This window comes from Hibiscus syriacus, unplaced genomic scaffold, assembly GCF_006381635.1.
Source record: "Hibiscus syriacus cultivar Baekdansim isolate YM2019G1 unplaced genomic scaffold, ASM638163v2 tig00116997_pilon, whole genome shotgun sequence".
NCBI lineage: Eukaryota > Viridiplantae > Streptophyta > Magnoliopsida > Malvales > Malvaceae > Hibiscus > Hibiscus syriacus.
The window spans coordinates 6603932-6620673 of NW_024063513.1; the positions used below are offsets into that span (position 1 = coordinate 6603932).

Here is a 16742-nt window from a genome sequence, read left to right on the forward strand (position 1 = left end):
TTGCTGCATGATAGAAAGATGAAGGTGGTACTATTTCTATTGGAGAAGCCTTGCAAGAAGACCATATTCTTGTTTAGAGGTTTGGCTCGTGTGTTCTTCATTCTGTTTGTTTTGTGACCATTGTGTAGACTTTCCTGTATATTATTACCCTGTGTACTCTTTTCACTAGATTTAGGGGGTTTTTTAAAGAGGCACACGACAATACCCCTTTTTCGCAACAACAAGAAAAGTAAACATATGTATGATTTAAGGATATTAGAAAATATATCATGGGGACCGTTACCCTATTAATTTATACAATAAATTATTGAAAATGGAAGATGAAAATAAGGCAGTTGTGACCACTCTCGGATTTCCTTTCGGCGGGTTGAGGTCCAATTCCTCTCTCAAGCTTTCCACCTTTTCTCGTTTTGCAAGTCTGAGGATCCAAAAGCTGCAAAAAGTAACATCATCATCATAATAATAGAAGAGGTTTGCCAATGTGGTCATGCGCGGCTGATTTTAAGAGGTGATTTAGAGTCATTCCACCTGAGGCTATGGGGCGTGGTTTGTGGGTAAAATGTAAACATAAAACTAAGCATGGAGTATCTGTATTTTCCTGCCTCTCCGCTTTATCGACTATTTTCCAAATCAAATACCCAAATTAGAAGGTGAAAAATGGAATAGGAAAGCTTAGGGAATGAGAAGACTAAATTCAAAACTACTATTATAATTAGATTACATTATATGTTAATTGTTTTTTCTTCTTCAGAGTATCATAATCCAATGTTTAATTCATTGATTCAAATCCTAAAATAACCATCATTCAAAACAATCACTTTAAGAAAATCGTGTTTCATTTTAATGAGTATAAAATATTTTAAAGAATATCAAATACAGTATTAAAAATTTTTAATTAACTTTTTTAAATATTAAAAATGATTATTAAAAAATAAAGTCACATTTCAATATAAACTGAACATGAAATATATAAAAAGTAGCCATACTATTTAATAAATTAAAAATTTAGAGGAATTTAATCCAAACGTATAGTTTTTTTAATTGGGCATGTGCAAATTACTAAATGCAAGGATCTGATTTGCTAGTTAAAACTGAAGCGGAGAAGATTCACGACAGAGAATTCGTTCGTCTGTCTCTTTACAACCTTTGCTTAGAACTTCACGCCAAAGTGCTTAAAAAGCAACGTAGGTATCACCCGACATCGCGAGAACCCTTTCCTGACTCACTCTGTAACCGTAAAAATCCGGGAACAAGACATGCAACACTTCTCTTAAACACCGACTGACCCCCGGATGATGCATGTCCATACTGCAGTCAGATGCATCCTTCCGCACTAAATCACTACCTAACCTCAACCATCAAAATCATACCGTCACGTCATATCTTAAGATTTTAGATGAAAGATTGAAAGCTAGATCGTCACCGTATATTATTCTTTCCTGTTGTTCAAGTTGGTGATTAATGACGTGCAAACTTGAGCTATTATAAATTTTCACAAGATTTTTGTCCATTCCCATTACTGCAAAGTCACAAGTAGGAACAAATAAAGGCGACGAATAATTCTGGCACTGAGAGAGTAAGTTTCCTTTGCATTTTCGAGTAATGGAGGATAGGCCAGAGACAGAGCTGATATCCATACCAGCAACACCACGTGTATCAACGCCGGAAATACAGACGGCCGTCGGGGAAGAGGTCACCGCGGCAGAAGTCTTCGACAGCATGGACACCGACGTCGTTATATCCCCCCGTTCTTGAGTCCAATAGGGACTCCAATGAAGAGGGTTTTGATCAATATGAAAGGTTACTAGGAAGAAGTGGGTCATCTCACCAAGCTTAACCCTCAAGATGCTTGGCTTCCCATCACTGAATCACGCAATGGGAACGCTCATTACGCTGCGTTTCATAATCTCAATGCTGGGGTTGGGTTCCTTGCTTTGGTCATCCCTGTTGCTTTTGCTTTTCTTGGCTGGTACCGACATTTTTCTCACCTGAAACCTCAACACTTTGAGCATTTCTTAATTCTAGCTTGCATATTAGAGCCTTCTTTCTTCTAAAATCTAAAATAATAGTTTTCTTTAGAACTATTGTTGATTACTAATGGTTTTATGTATCTATTTCTTCGTTAGAAATTGGACTATGTTCAGTTACTGCACTATAGCAAAAGTGTTATATACGCGTTTCTAGCCGCGTTTTAAGGGAAAACGCCATAAAATTTAAGTATGTAGCGGCGTTTACAATACAAACGCCACAAAATGATACTTTAGCGGCGTTTTTCAAACAAACGCCGCAATAGAGTGGTAATTTAGCGGCGTTTATAGCTCAAACGATGCAATAGAATTGTTATAGTGGCGTTTTTTTTCATAAATGCCGCAATAGAGTTGTAATTTAGCGGCGTTTTTATACAAACGCCGCGATAGCGTTTTTTTTAGAGTCATTTGTTCAACAAACGACGCTATTGAGAAGTAATTTAGCGGCGTTTTTTACAAACGCCGTAATATCCATGATCTTTAGCGGCGTTTATAAAAAAACTGCAATAGTTTTTGTCATTTATGGCGTTTCTTTAATAAACGCCGCAGTAGTTTTGTCCTTTAGGGGCGTTTTTTGTAATAAACGTCGTAGAAGTTTCATTAATCTCTGCCATTTTGTGGCGTTTGAATTTAAAAACGCCGCTAAAGTGATCTATTAACTCCTGCAATACCATTTCCCCCCTTTTACAAACATTTACGATCGAAAACAAATGCTGGCCGTTTCCATTCAAAGTCGTCATCACCTATACTAGTTCTCTGAATCTTCTACTGCCCCTAAACATAAAATCCCAGTCGATTAGTTTCTATAAAGCCTAGCACGAGAGAAACCCTAGTTTCTGATTATCTTGCAGAAGAATTAGGAGTATTTTGAAACCCTAGCACAGAAGAATTAGGAGGGAAATTGAAACATCAAAAGGATATTGGATATCGTCCAGGTTAGTATTTTGTATGATGGACACTCGTATATTGAATCATGTTTCTTCTTCTTCTTTTAATTATGTTAAATCATGTAAATGTTCATCTGGTAGTTTAAATATCAAGTTTCGCGCCTTCTCCACCAAAAGAAGGCAATTGTTTGGTTTTTTTTATTTCTTTCCTTCTCGACGCAAGAATCAAAGGATACCTTTATTTTCTTCTTAAGTATTGTCTCCCCAGTTTTAGTTACCATTTATGCTTCTGTTTTTTTTGTTATTAAAAATACTGTTTTGTGAAGCCATAAATTAAGGAACTTCCATTAATTGATTTGGTGATTCGTATTTTTAGTTTCCCAAGCACGTTTGGAAATTTGGGGTTTCTTATTTTTGCCAAATTTCAGTGAATGAAAGATTTAATGAAGAGAAATTGAATTTTCTTTTCATCGAAAACTATTATTTTGTTCCGGGAAAATGAAATATGCATTTAAAAAAACAATGTTGGGCAGCTTCATTAACAGAGTGCTTGTGTAAGTAATTTACTATGCATTTCCATTTTTGTTGTTTTGCATTAATATTCTTTGGCTGTTCAATTATACGGGTAATTTGAATTTTCTGGAATTTCAAATTTGTTACTCTCTGTTCTGTCTTCCGATGATTGCAGGTTGCTTCTTGGATATGCGTATCCTGCATTTGAGTGCTTTAAAACGATGGAGAAGAACAAAGTTGGGATCGAGGACTCAGATTTTGGTGTCAATATTGGTAATCAATCTCTTATTTATTGCCTTCTACTATTTTTCCCATTATACATACGACGTTGAGGAGGATTAGGGTGGTGGATCGATTATATATTTTTTATCATAGGGTTATTATTCTCTTCATCCTCTCTTAATTTCATGAAATTCGTTATACTATCATTTTTAAGAACTTAAATAACTAAAGAGTCACTTTGATATTACTTATCGCGGTGCTATTACTCTTTCTTAAAAGAAATATTTGATAGAACAAACAGTACTACCACTTATAAACTTTAAAATTTCTTTCTTTTTTTAATATAAGATTAATGTCTTTATCTCTTTAAAACGTGACATTATATTCCATTAAGCAATAATCGATTAATTTAACCAATTATTGGCTTGTGCATCATTTTTTGGCTTTATGTTAAATGTAAAGTTATGCATACAATGTATTTTCATAGGATCCTTATCGCATTTCTGATAGTATTCGAGTGGAGTGGGAAGCATTTTTCATGGTATATTCACACCTCTTAACTTTCATATAGCTTAATTTGTGATTTGGACTAGTGTATGTGAACAATAATTTTGTTTTGAGGTAAAGTTGAAACTTTAATTGGGATGTATGATTAGTTTTGCACATTTGATAACTTAAGTGACTTATACAAACCTATGTTCAATGTTAGTTTATGATTTGATCATCAATAACAGTACGTTAAAGTTCAAACCTATGTTCCTGTTTGGCTACAACGTATGATTATCCCTTCTCATTTTATTATTTCTATTTTGTCTATAATTTCAGCTCATTTGCACTGTCACTCCATCATCAAGTAACATATAAGAGACACACAATACACTGAAGTTTGCTCACCGTGCTAAAACACAAAATCCAAGCGGCAGAAAACAAGGTATGCTTGTATTTTAGATTTTTAATACTTTTGTTGTTGTTTCCAGTTGCATGAGTGTCTGTTCTTTGTAGTGAAGCACATGCTAGAAATACAAACATGTGTACGCGTGCACATGCTAGAAATTATTTCCGTATTGGCTACTGAACCTTTGTTAGTCCACATTAGAGACTCCACAGTTGTTTAAAATCCTATTTGACATCTAAAAAAGAAGTTACATAAATATATTTAAAAGTCTAGCAATCATCGACAAATAAGGAAATTCAATTAATCAAAATTTCCTCTCATTTAATGGATTAAATGTAGACCATTGTCAAACATTTAGAATTTAGGTTTGGCTCATTCTTTACTGTGACTTTGTGGACCAGTGGTGGATGATGTTCTGTTAGTATCCGAAAATGAAAGCATTTGTGAAACCGTTCGTGTTTATTCAAGTTTACCCATATCAGAATTAGGAGGATGTAGGAGTTATCAAATGTTTGAACTTCGAATTAGGTTTTAATTTAAAATTAAGTCTTTTATCACTGTACTGATGATTAATTTTTAATATATATATATATATATATATATATTTTATTATTCAAAAATCTCAATGGATTAAATGTAACATTTGAATTTGAAACTCCAGAAATATGAAATGGATAAGCGTTTGATGGATTTTTCAAGGGTAAGCGTCGAATATCGAAATGGAGTCAAATTTTTCTAAATTTAGCTTTTCTGAATGCAAGCCAAGAGAATATGATTCTTTGCCCTTGTAAGAACTGTGTTAACATTAACTGGCACATTCGTGAAGTTGTGTACGAGCATTTAGTTATTTTTGGATTTGTTCGGGGGTATAGAAAATGGATCTTTCATGGAGAGTTTGTATTAGATAGATCTTTCATGAAGTATGTTACAAATAATGTTGGGTAATGCTAATAGTCTCAGCTCTGTAACATGTCATTGGATAGAATTGTATATTTCTCACTTGTTATACATCAGGCCATTCACAGTGGTATGTACTTTCCTTGTATTACATATCTCGTTTATTTATTTTTCTTCTGTTAGGGGTTAGAAAGCATGTACAGTTTGGCACAGAAAAACATTCAATTGAAACCAATGGCCTCTGCACATAAGTTGATGGGGCTTATAATTGAAATTATTGGGGAAAATACTGAGGTGACAAATGGGGATAAAATATTAATTTACAATCTCCGTTAAATTCTCTTTTTGCTTCCTTATCTTTAAGTTAGATTGTGCTTTTATCTGTTCTCAGGTTGTTTTAGCAGAATGCTTGAAAGGATTTGGTCCTTGGTAAGCTTTCATATTTCCATCTTTATATCTTTCTATTTGTTAGGAATGCAGTTTTGGAGCCTTTTTCTGGGACTGACCATGCAGAAATGTGTTGTTAACTTTTTTAACGTAAGATATAATGGATTTTCATATAAACTGATGATTTATTTGGATATGAAACTAGAGATCGGGTTTGCATTGCCATGGATGAGGCCTTTTCAAGTGGCATGCCAATTGGAGTAAGACCTCATGAAGCAAAATATCTGTGCAAGAAATGACAGGACGATACTAGCTCTGCATCATTGTTTTCCCATATAAACTGGATTTATCTCTTTGAATTTAAGCGCCTCATTGTGACGAAGAGTTTTGAAGAATGTAAGATTAGAAGCAAAATATCTTAGACATTATTGTTTATTATAGTTAATAATGTTGAACTACATTATATTTTACGTTAATGTAAATTTTGATTTATTATTATGGATTTCAATTTTCTTGTTATGGATTTTAAGTTTGTTGTTATGGATGTCAAGTTTATTGAAAAATGCTACAGGTTAAATTTGAGTAATAAAAGAGTAGAAAACAACATTTGACAAATTAGTTTTAATTTGCAAAATCAATTTCTTTTAGCTATAGAGAGGTAATTAGCGGCGTTTGTATCTTAAAACGCCGCTATAGATATGACCTTTTGCGGCGTTTGTTCTAAAAAACGCCGCTATATACCAAATCTTTTGCGGCGTTTGTGGAAAAAACGCCGCTAAATCTCAACACCTATTACGGCGTTTGTGGGAAAAACGCCGCTAAATCTCAACACCTATTGCGGCGTTTGTTGGAAAAACGCAGCTAAATATCAACACCTATTGCGGCGCTTGTTGGAAAAACGCCGCTAAATATCAACACCTATTGCGGCATTTGTTGGACAAACGCCGCTATATATCGTTACCTATTGCGGCGTTTTTTTGTTACCAAACGCCGCGAACTTTAACGACGCTATTTTCAGCGATGTTTTTTGCGGCGTTTGTCATAGCGCTGTAGGTATTTTTTGCGGCGCTTAAAAACGCCGCTATATGTAAAAAAAAACACTGCAAATGTACATTTTTGCTGTAGTGATGTTTCATTTTTCTTGCATGTTTGTTAATGTTTTTACAGCTTTCATCACCTAGGAACATACTCCTTTTCGGTTTTTTACAATATCAAATTAACGTCTTTTGTCTCTTTAAGGTTAACAGTGTCATTTTATTTTCCTTTTCTGGTGAAAGTTAACGTGTGTCTGTCTTATCTTGCTATGGTGGACTTTGACCTAAGTTTATGTGGATGTGGTTCTTCCCGTTTATTCTGTTGGTAATGCTCATTGAATATTGATGTTGGAAAATTAGGTAATGCTCTTTGAATATTGAAAAATAGGTAATGCTTATTTAATATTAGAAAATTAGATATTTTTATTAATATTGGAAATGACTATTTTGTCCTCATTATTTAGTCTATAAATAGAGAATAATTTCATTCATTTTGAATTATTTCAAACAAATATTTGTTTTGAAATACTCCTATCTTAAGAGTGTTGTTTGAGTTGAGAGAAGACCAATACCATCAAGTTCACTCCAATTTTCGGGTATACGAATTCTTGGAGAGTCGTATTAACCTCGGGGGAACAGTCCGCCTACTGTAGCGATTACACACATCGGGGCAAATTTATTTATAAGACAGTGGTTTTTACCACGACACGGTTATCATTCTGATTGATTATTTTTATTTAATATTTTTCAGTAAGTGCTAACGTCTCGTTTTGAAACAGTCTATTTTACCAACAATTTAGAAACGAATTACATATACTGCTATTAAACACGATTATGACTATCATCAACACAAATCAAAAGGTAAAATATCACAGTTCGATATTTGCCAAAAAGTAAGTTTCCTTTGGTTGCTCCTTAAAATTTTCATTTAGAATATAATGAAATTTTTTAGTAAAGGAAAATTTTCTACTGCTGAACAAAGTTTATGGGTTCACCAATAACTTTAACAAAATGGTGATTGAAACCTGTGCATTCTCATGATTAAAATGATACTTGTTAAAATAATAGCTTCAAACGTTTTTAATGCTATTTTTAGTGTCTAAAAGCTCTAAATCTTTGCAAAAGCATTATTATAATGTTTCTAAACATTTGTGAGGAATGCAACGTGGAATAATGCATGATTGGAAACAATTGTTAAGTATTATTTAATAGCTATACAAGTTTTTGGGTAATAAAACGTTTACTGTAAAGTAATTGTACGTATGGGTAAGAGAATAACGTTCGATTCCTTGATAGTAGGAGGAAGCATAAAAATGTTTATTTGTTCAAAGGAAAAATATTTTATAATATAACCGTTTTATAGCGTTTAATGATTTTTATAATGGCCATGAAAACATTGGTTTTAATATGGTTTATTGAATTGAAGAACAATTTTAATGGTTAGATTAATCAAAGATTAATAACCATTTTTAATTGTAAAAGGCCAAATGGTTATGAAAAAAAATCATAAATATTTTGGGATATGTTATTCAACACATTGGGACGGTCGAATGACAAGTTTTAATTTGTATGTATGATAGTTGATATGTGGAGAAGAGTAACTATTTATTTTCATACGGGGTAAGATTATTCAGTTTTTGAATATTAAGTTGAAAATAAATATCAACTATTTTATCATACTAATAATTTCTTTTGAGAAATTTATAAAGACAACAGGATAATTGTAATTTTAGAGAATCATGAAGATGATGATGTTGAACGAGAAGATTCTTCAAACCGAATAGTTGTTAAATTCGGGTTTGATTTTCACAATCTACTGAAGATAAGAAACCAAAATCCTAAAGATAAGGATCTTGTCACAATCAAATTATTGTTAGTAAATTAATTTCATGACTAACCATGTATATTCTTCATTTGACTTCAGAAGATTTAAAAGAGATGATGGTTTAGATGAAGAGATTGTCACGATGGATTTTGGGATCATGCTGATTAAAAATGATGATGCAAAGGCTGAAGTAGCATGTATGGTGATGATGAATAAGTCTATTTGGAAATTATGACTCTACATGCGAGGTCAGATTATTTAGACTTGTTATATGTTAATTCATGTTTTTTTAAATACATGAATTAGATTGCATGAGCCTTTAAGATAGTCTTTAAAACTCAGTGGATACTATGAAATGAGATAAAACCACTAGTAAAGACTAAGGTAGTACTACTAAGGCTAAGGCAGTAGTGTGAGCCCAAAAATATATATGCATAATAAGATACTATTATGAGTAAAAGTATCAAGCATAATTCTTCAAAGAGATCTTATTTAAAGAAAGAGAAAATTCACAAATGATTTATTGGAAAGTAGTATGAAAGTGCATGTCTAGGATTGGTTCTATGAAGACTTGATACTTAAGCGTGCCTAGTGCACCACCTCTCTTTCATAGAAACCTACCTGGTGCATTGTTCATTACTATGTTCACTATTCAAATACTATGACGAGATAAAAACTCTTAAAACTTAGTGCAGAAGTTAAAAGAGTATAGATTAATTTGGTTTAGTGGAATACCAAATTTAGTCATAGTAAATAAAATATATGATGATCTCTTTAAGGCTATAAGATCTATCGATACTAGTTCTAGAAAAGCGCTATTAATGATGAACTAGAATCGATAATGTCTAATCATACTTGAGATTAGTTGACTTTCCTAGAGGATTTAAACTAATCTGTAGCAAATGAATCTTCCGGAAGAAAATGAAACCAGATGGTTTGATCCAGTGGTATAAGGCAAGGCTAGTTGTCAAAGGGTTCACTTAAAAGTTTATTTTAGACTACTTTGATTCTTACTCTCCCGTTATGAACATCTCAACGATCTGTGCATTATTTGCAATAGCCTCTATTCATAAGTTACGAGTGCATAAAATTGAGATCTAGATGAGGAGATATAAATGGGAACAATGGTACAAGAAATTTCATAAAACTATACTTAGTTTTGGTTTTGTTATGAATGGTTCGAATGCTTGTGTGTATTCGAGGATGATTGGTACTGATTGCTTCATCATAAGCTTTGTATGTTGACGACACGTTGATTATCAGTTATAACATTGAGTCTATTAACAAAACAAACAATTTCTTGTTCACTAAATTTGAGATGATGGATTTGGGAGAAGTTGATGTAATCTTAGGAGTCAAAATTACTGGAAAGGGATTTTCTTTAGGTTAAACACACTATCTCGAGAAAGTGTTAAAGAAATTTGACAGTTTTGATGTCGTCCCTATTCGAACCCTTGTGACACTAGCATATATCTCTTTAAGAATAAAGGAAGTAGCATTTCCCAAACAAAATATGCTAAATTAATCAGAAGCTTAATGTGCTTAATGAACTATACTCGGCCTGATATTGCTTATGTTGTGAGTTGACTAAGTAGATATACTCATAATCCGAGTGGTGAACACTAGATTGCTCTTAGAAGCTTACTGAAGTATCTTAAGGGTACTTTTGATTGGAAACTTGAGTTTGGATATCCTACGGTACTGGAAGGATATTGTGATGCCAATTGGGTTTCTGGTAATGATAAGGTAAGCTCTACGAGTGGTATGTTTTTACTTTAGGTGGAGCAAAAAACTCGTGGAGATCATCAAAGCAGACTTGTATTGCTCGTTCTACCATTGAGTCAGAGTTTATAACTCTTAACCTAGCTGGGCAAGAAGTCGAGTGGCTCAGAAGCTTGTTAGCAAATATTATGTTGTGGGGAAGACCGACTCCTCCAATTTCTTTATTGTTTGATTCATAAGCTGCGATATGTGTGGCTAAAAACCAAGCTTACAATGGTAAGAAAATACACACTAGCATAAGGCATGAATCAGTTAGACAAAGAACGAAGTGCTCTCTTTAGAGTATGTGAAATCAGAAAGGAACCTAGTAGATCATTGGTCCTAGATTCGTCGAGGGGGATGAGTCTAAAGCCCATTGGTTGAGGAATTCATGGTGGATAGCCAACTTAGTTATCTAAGTTCCATGTGGTCAAACGAAACCATGGAAAGACCCATAGTGCACATTCCTACTGCCTATCCCTATGATGAATAATGTGCATGCCCAAGATGAGCTTAATTGGTCTTAATAAATTCATAGCCCAGGCTTTGGGTGGTCTTAGTGAGAAAGACTTGATGAATTTACCGATTTTGGCTGAATATATATTCTTAATAAGTTCATAACCCATAGTTGAGTGGGTAGTTCTAATCGCGAAGGACTAGATGAACTTACTGCTTGAGAGGATGAGTTTTATTAAACTCTTAATGAATTCAAACCCAAGAAGTTCCTAGTGAGAATGACATATTGAATAGGAGTTTCTAGTGAGAATGACATATTGAATTCACCGAATTATGAAGTTGAATATTTATTCTTAATGACTTCTTATCCCAGAGTTTGGGTGGTTCATTTTTAATGAACTTGAAGAAAGTCACCATACCCTTTGTGAGGTTGAGCTATTATAAAAGCTCTTAATTATTTCATAGCTCAATTTGAGTGGTTTATGTTGAGATAAACTTGATGAAATAACCTATGTAAGTGAGAATGATTAGCCACCTTCTATGAAAAACGTTGGGCCATTTTTCTAGTACACTTATTAGAATCCTGAGGAAATAGGGCTAAACATATATACACTTTTGTATATACTCTTTGTAGACCAATGTTTTCAAAATCGGACCGGACATTGAACCGGTGAAGGTACTGGTTCACTGGTTCAACCGGGTTCAACCGCGGTTGAACCGGATTTTATATAAAATAATATATTTTTTAAATTTTACATAATATTCAAAGCAATATTAATATACATGTAACACTTTTTTTAAGTTTACAATATTAAAAGGTATAAAAATATCACAAGTCATAACATGTATAAATGAAAAACCATAAAATCAAGTGAAACAAAATGATTCAAATCAACTACAACATAATATTTAAGGTAAAACATATTAAATAATAAATATAATTATAACTATAATCAAAAAAATAAAATTGGGGTTTAAAAATCATAACAAATGATGTCATTTGGTTTAATTGTTTTAAAAAAACAATCTCACATGGCTAAGAAACATAGAAGAGTATCCCAAAAGTTTAAAGAGTACAAATATGAGAACAAACAATCCCACATGGCTAAGAAACATAGAAGAGCATCCCAACTTACTTCTAAAATAATAGAGATAATTTGACATTCAAAATCATGAGCCTTTTGGTGAGCACAAAGCGAACTATTCTTTCGCTTCAATTGAGCTCAAATTTAGGCTTCAATTGAGCTCAAATTTTAGGCTTCAATCAAACTTCTAAATTTTTTTTTGATTTCGAGCCTTTTCGATTTCAAGTTTTAATATTATATTTCGAGTTGATAATTTTTAGCTCGTGAGTTTTTGAGTCGAGTTGAGCTTACTTTTAAATTTTTCGAATTCGAGTCGAGCTTAGCAATACTCGAATTTGACTCGGCTCGTTGAACAAACGACGTTGTTTGGTTTAATTTTTTTTTAAAGAAAAAAAGTGAACCGACAGTTCAAACCGGTTTTGCCGGTTTTCAGCCGGTTCACCCCGGTTTTCCCGGTTTTCTTTCGGTTCTTTACCGGTTCTGTGCTAACCTGGTTTTGGGAGTTAACCGGATCGGACAGGCCACCGTTCATGGTTCAACCGATCGAACCGGTCGGTCCGGTCTGATTTTAATAACATTGTTGTAGACACATCGAGGACTTTGGTGGATGAAGGGGTTAGTTGTGTGTTATGAGTTTATCCCCATCTTAGAAAGTTCCAGACTAGTTTCACTTATCAAAGAGAATGATTGCTCATCATCACTATGTACTAGTTCCAGATACGTTCACTAGTGCTTAAGCAACTAATCTTGCTATTGCTCTTCTCGTGTTTTAAACTTCATTGCTCTCATCTTTACGAAAGAATTATTTTGCATTAATGGGGGGATGTTGGTAATGCTCATTGAATATTGATATTGGAAAATTAGGTAAATGCTCATTGAATATTGGAAAATTAGGTAATGCTCATTGAATATTGGAAAATTAGGTAATGCTCATTTAATATTGGAAAATTAGGTATTTCCACTAGCATTGGAAATGACTATTTTCCCCTCACTATTTAGCCTATAAATAGAGAACAATTTCATTCATTTTGAATTATTCCAAGAAAACATTTGTTTTGAAATACTCCTATCTTAAGAGTGTTGTTTGAGTTGAGAGAAGAGCAATACCACCAAGTTCACTCCAGTTTTCGGGTGTACAAATTCTTAGAGAGTCGTGTTAACCTCGGGGGAACAGTCCGCCTACTGTAGCGATTACACACATCGGGCCGATTACACTCCAGTTTTGAAATACTCTTATCTTAAGAGTGTTGTTTGAGTTGAGAGAAGAGCAATACCACCAAGTTCATTCCGGTTTTCGGGTATACGAATTCTTGGAGAGCCGTGTTAGTGTTTGTTTACACGCACGAATTCACGGTTTTATTATCATTCTGATTGATTATTTTTATTTAATATTTTTCAGTCAGTGCTAACGCCTCGTTTGCAGCAGTCTATTTTACCAACATATCCTTGTTAATTACCCTTTTACCCTAGTATCAAGTATTTGAATTGCATGGAAGAAAGAAATAATCTCCTTGAAACAAGTAATTTTCCTCAGATTTCTCACTAGTTGAATTATTCGACAGAATAAGATATTCCGGATCCGCTTTTTTCTTTTTTTGGTTCTCTTTTATGGGATTAAGAGGGAGGTGGCTCTTTTATCATTGATTATTATTATTTGTTATGCTTTTTCCTGGTTCCGGATTCATGATATTCATATCTCATGATTTTATACAGCATCATATCAGCTGATGAGCATGTTGCAGAAGTAAAATATGCTGCCTTTTACTATGGACATGTACTTTTCCTTTAATGCTCCCAAGAACATTGACTTGAACCTAATTGACAAGATCAATCAAAACTTGGTACAATTTTGGTCAAATTATTCATGAATTATAAGGGTTTTCCAGTACCTGGATGCCATAACTCTGTTTTGAAAACCGGACCGGACCGGTCGGTTCAAATGGGAACCGTTGTTTAGTTCGGTTCAATCTAAACCGGTTGAACCGCTATTAGTGAACCGGCCAGAACCGTTGAACCGTTCAAACCAGACCGGCTGAAACCCGGAAAAAACCGGGATTTTTGTTTTTTTTAAAAAAAAATTAAATCAAACAACGTCGTTTGTTAAACGAGCAAAGTCGAACTCGAGTATTGTTGAGCTCGACTCGAACTTGAAAACTTTAAAAGTAAGCTCAACTCAAACTCACAAGCTAAAAATTATTAAGTTCAATTATCAAGTTCAACTCAAACTCGAAATATAATATTGAAACTTGAACTCAAAAAAAATTAGAAGCTCGATTGAAGCCTAAAATTCGAGCTTGATTGAAGTGAAAGAATAGTTTACTCAATGCTCACCAAAAGGCTCCATGATTTTGAATGCCAAATTACCTCTATTATTTATAGAAGTTAGTTGTGATGCGCTTCTATGTTTCTTAGCAATGTGAGATTGTTTTGTTCTCATATTTTTACTATTTACTTTTGGGATGCTCTTCTATGTTTCTTAGCCATGTGAGATTGTTTTTAAAAAAAATTAAACCAAACAATATCATTTTGTTATGATTTTTTTAACCCCAAATTTATTTTTTAATTATAGTTATATAATTATATTTATTATTTAATATGTTTTACCTTAAATATTATGTTGTAGTTAATTTGAATCATTTTGTTTCACTTGATTTTATGGTTTTTAACTTATATATGTTATGACTTGCTTTGAATATGACTTGTGATATAAAAAATTATTTTTATTACATATTTTTGGTATTTTTAAAATAATTATGACGTCGTTCGGTTCTTCCGACCGGTCGGACCGATTCGACCGGTTGAACCAGTGAACCGATAGCATGACCGGTTCGCTAACCGATCCGGTTCTGAAAACCATGTGCCATAATTATTAAAAGTAAATAGGAGGGTGAAACAAAATTATTGAAATGATAAGACACAACTACTGTTAAAAGATTTGCAGAAAATGCTGTTCACGTAATATTTGCCTTTTGCGGTTGTTTGTGTAGGAGCTGGGGTATAGTGTCCTTAACTATAGCCTACTGTTGGCAACTTTACACCTTATGGATTCTGGTTCAGTTGCATGAAGCTGTTCCAGGAAAGAGGTACAATAGATATGTTGAGCTCGCACAAGAAGCTTTGGAAAAAACTGATCCTTTACGCATTTAACCTTTGTCTGCTTGTTTAAACTCTACCTCTCTATTAATAGCAATCTAGTTAATGTTAGGGCAAGATGGAAGAAGAAAAAGTAAAAATGCATCAACATTGGTTGTCATCAATTAAAAATAGTTGTAGATAGTTTTGCGACTTGCGATTTGAATTTTCATGTAAAATCCTACATTTATGCAGTTGATTTTGATCTTCAAAAGTTCTTTATTATCTGTCATTTTTTGCAACATTTGGAAAAACAGGAAATAAAATGGCTGACAAGAACCTTTCAACTTTATGCAACGTGTGAATTTTAATTCATCTGCCATTTTATTACTTTATTTTGCAGGAGAAAGATTAGGAGTTTGGCTTGCTCTCTTTCCAACAGTTTATTTATCAGCAGGAACTGCAACAGCTTTGATTCTCATAGGAGGGGAGACCATGAAATTATTCTTCCAGATTGTTTGTGGCCCTAACTGTTCGTCAAATCCTTTGACGAAAGTTGAGTGGTATCTGATGTTCACTTCGTAGTGCATTGTCCTATCTCAGCTCCCCAATCTTAATTCAATTGCAGGGCTCTCTCTAGTAGGAGCCGTCACAGCTTTCACATACGCCACTATGGTGTGGGTGCTCTCTGTTAGCCAACAAATGCCACCCACAATCTATTATCAACCTATCTCATTCCCATCATCTGCTGCTGCTTTCTTCTCCGTCATGAATGTGCTCGGAATTGTAGCCTTTGCATTCAGAGGCCATAATGTAGTTTTAGAGATTCAGGTATATATTCACACTGTTGAACAAGTAGCAATGTGACAATGGTCATTCCTGTTTTTCTAAGGATGGTAATTTCATGTGGCTGATTTCAGGAAACAATGCCATCAACATTTAAACACCCAGCTCATGTGCCCATGTGGAGAGGAGCCAAGGTTGCTTATTTCTTCATTGCCATGTGCCTTTTCCCTGTTGCCATTGGAGGCTTTTGGGCTTATGGAAACCTTGTAAGTGTTCTACCTTTTTTAATATCTGTATGTAAAATCAGTGTCTTGCTTATTTCACTCGTTTCTCTTGATTTAGATGCCTTCAGGAGGGATTCTGAATTCACTATATGGATTTCACAGTCACCACATATCGAGAGGACTTCTTGCCTTGACTTTTCTTCTTGTGGTATTCAACTGTCTGAGCAGTTTCCAAATATATTCAATGCTTGCTTTCGACAGCTTCGAAGCTGGATATACTAGCCGTACTAACCACTCTTGCTCGATCTGGGTTCGATCTGGGTTACGTGTCTTCTACGGATTTGAGTCCTTCTTCATAGGGGTGGCACTACCGTTCCTTTCAAGCCTTGCTGGACTGTTGGGGGGACTCACTCTCCGGTTACATTTGCTTATCCTTGTTTCATGTGGGTTCTAATCAAAAGGCCTGTAAAATACAGCTTCAATTGGAACTTCAATTGGATCCTCGGTTGGTTGGGTACTCTATTGGTGGCGTGTGGAGCACTGACAACAATGGACTCAAGTTGAAATTCTTCAAGCCCAATTAAGAAGATAGTGACGACCTAAAACTGGGTTTTTGTATTCTCTGGAATTTGTTCAATGTCACCAAAAACCCACTTTTTTTTCTTACCTAT

General features: G+C 34.1%; 1 pseudogene; it reads left to right on the plus strand.

Moving 5' to 3' along the window:
- Positions 1-1527: 1527 nt before the first annotated feature.
- Positions 1528-16742, plus strand: LOC120194111 (annotated as a pseudogene).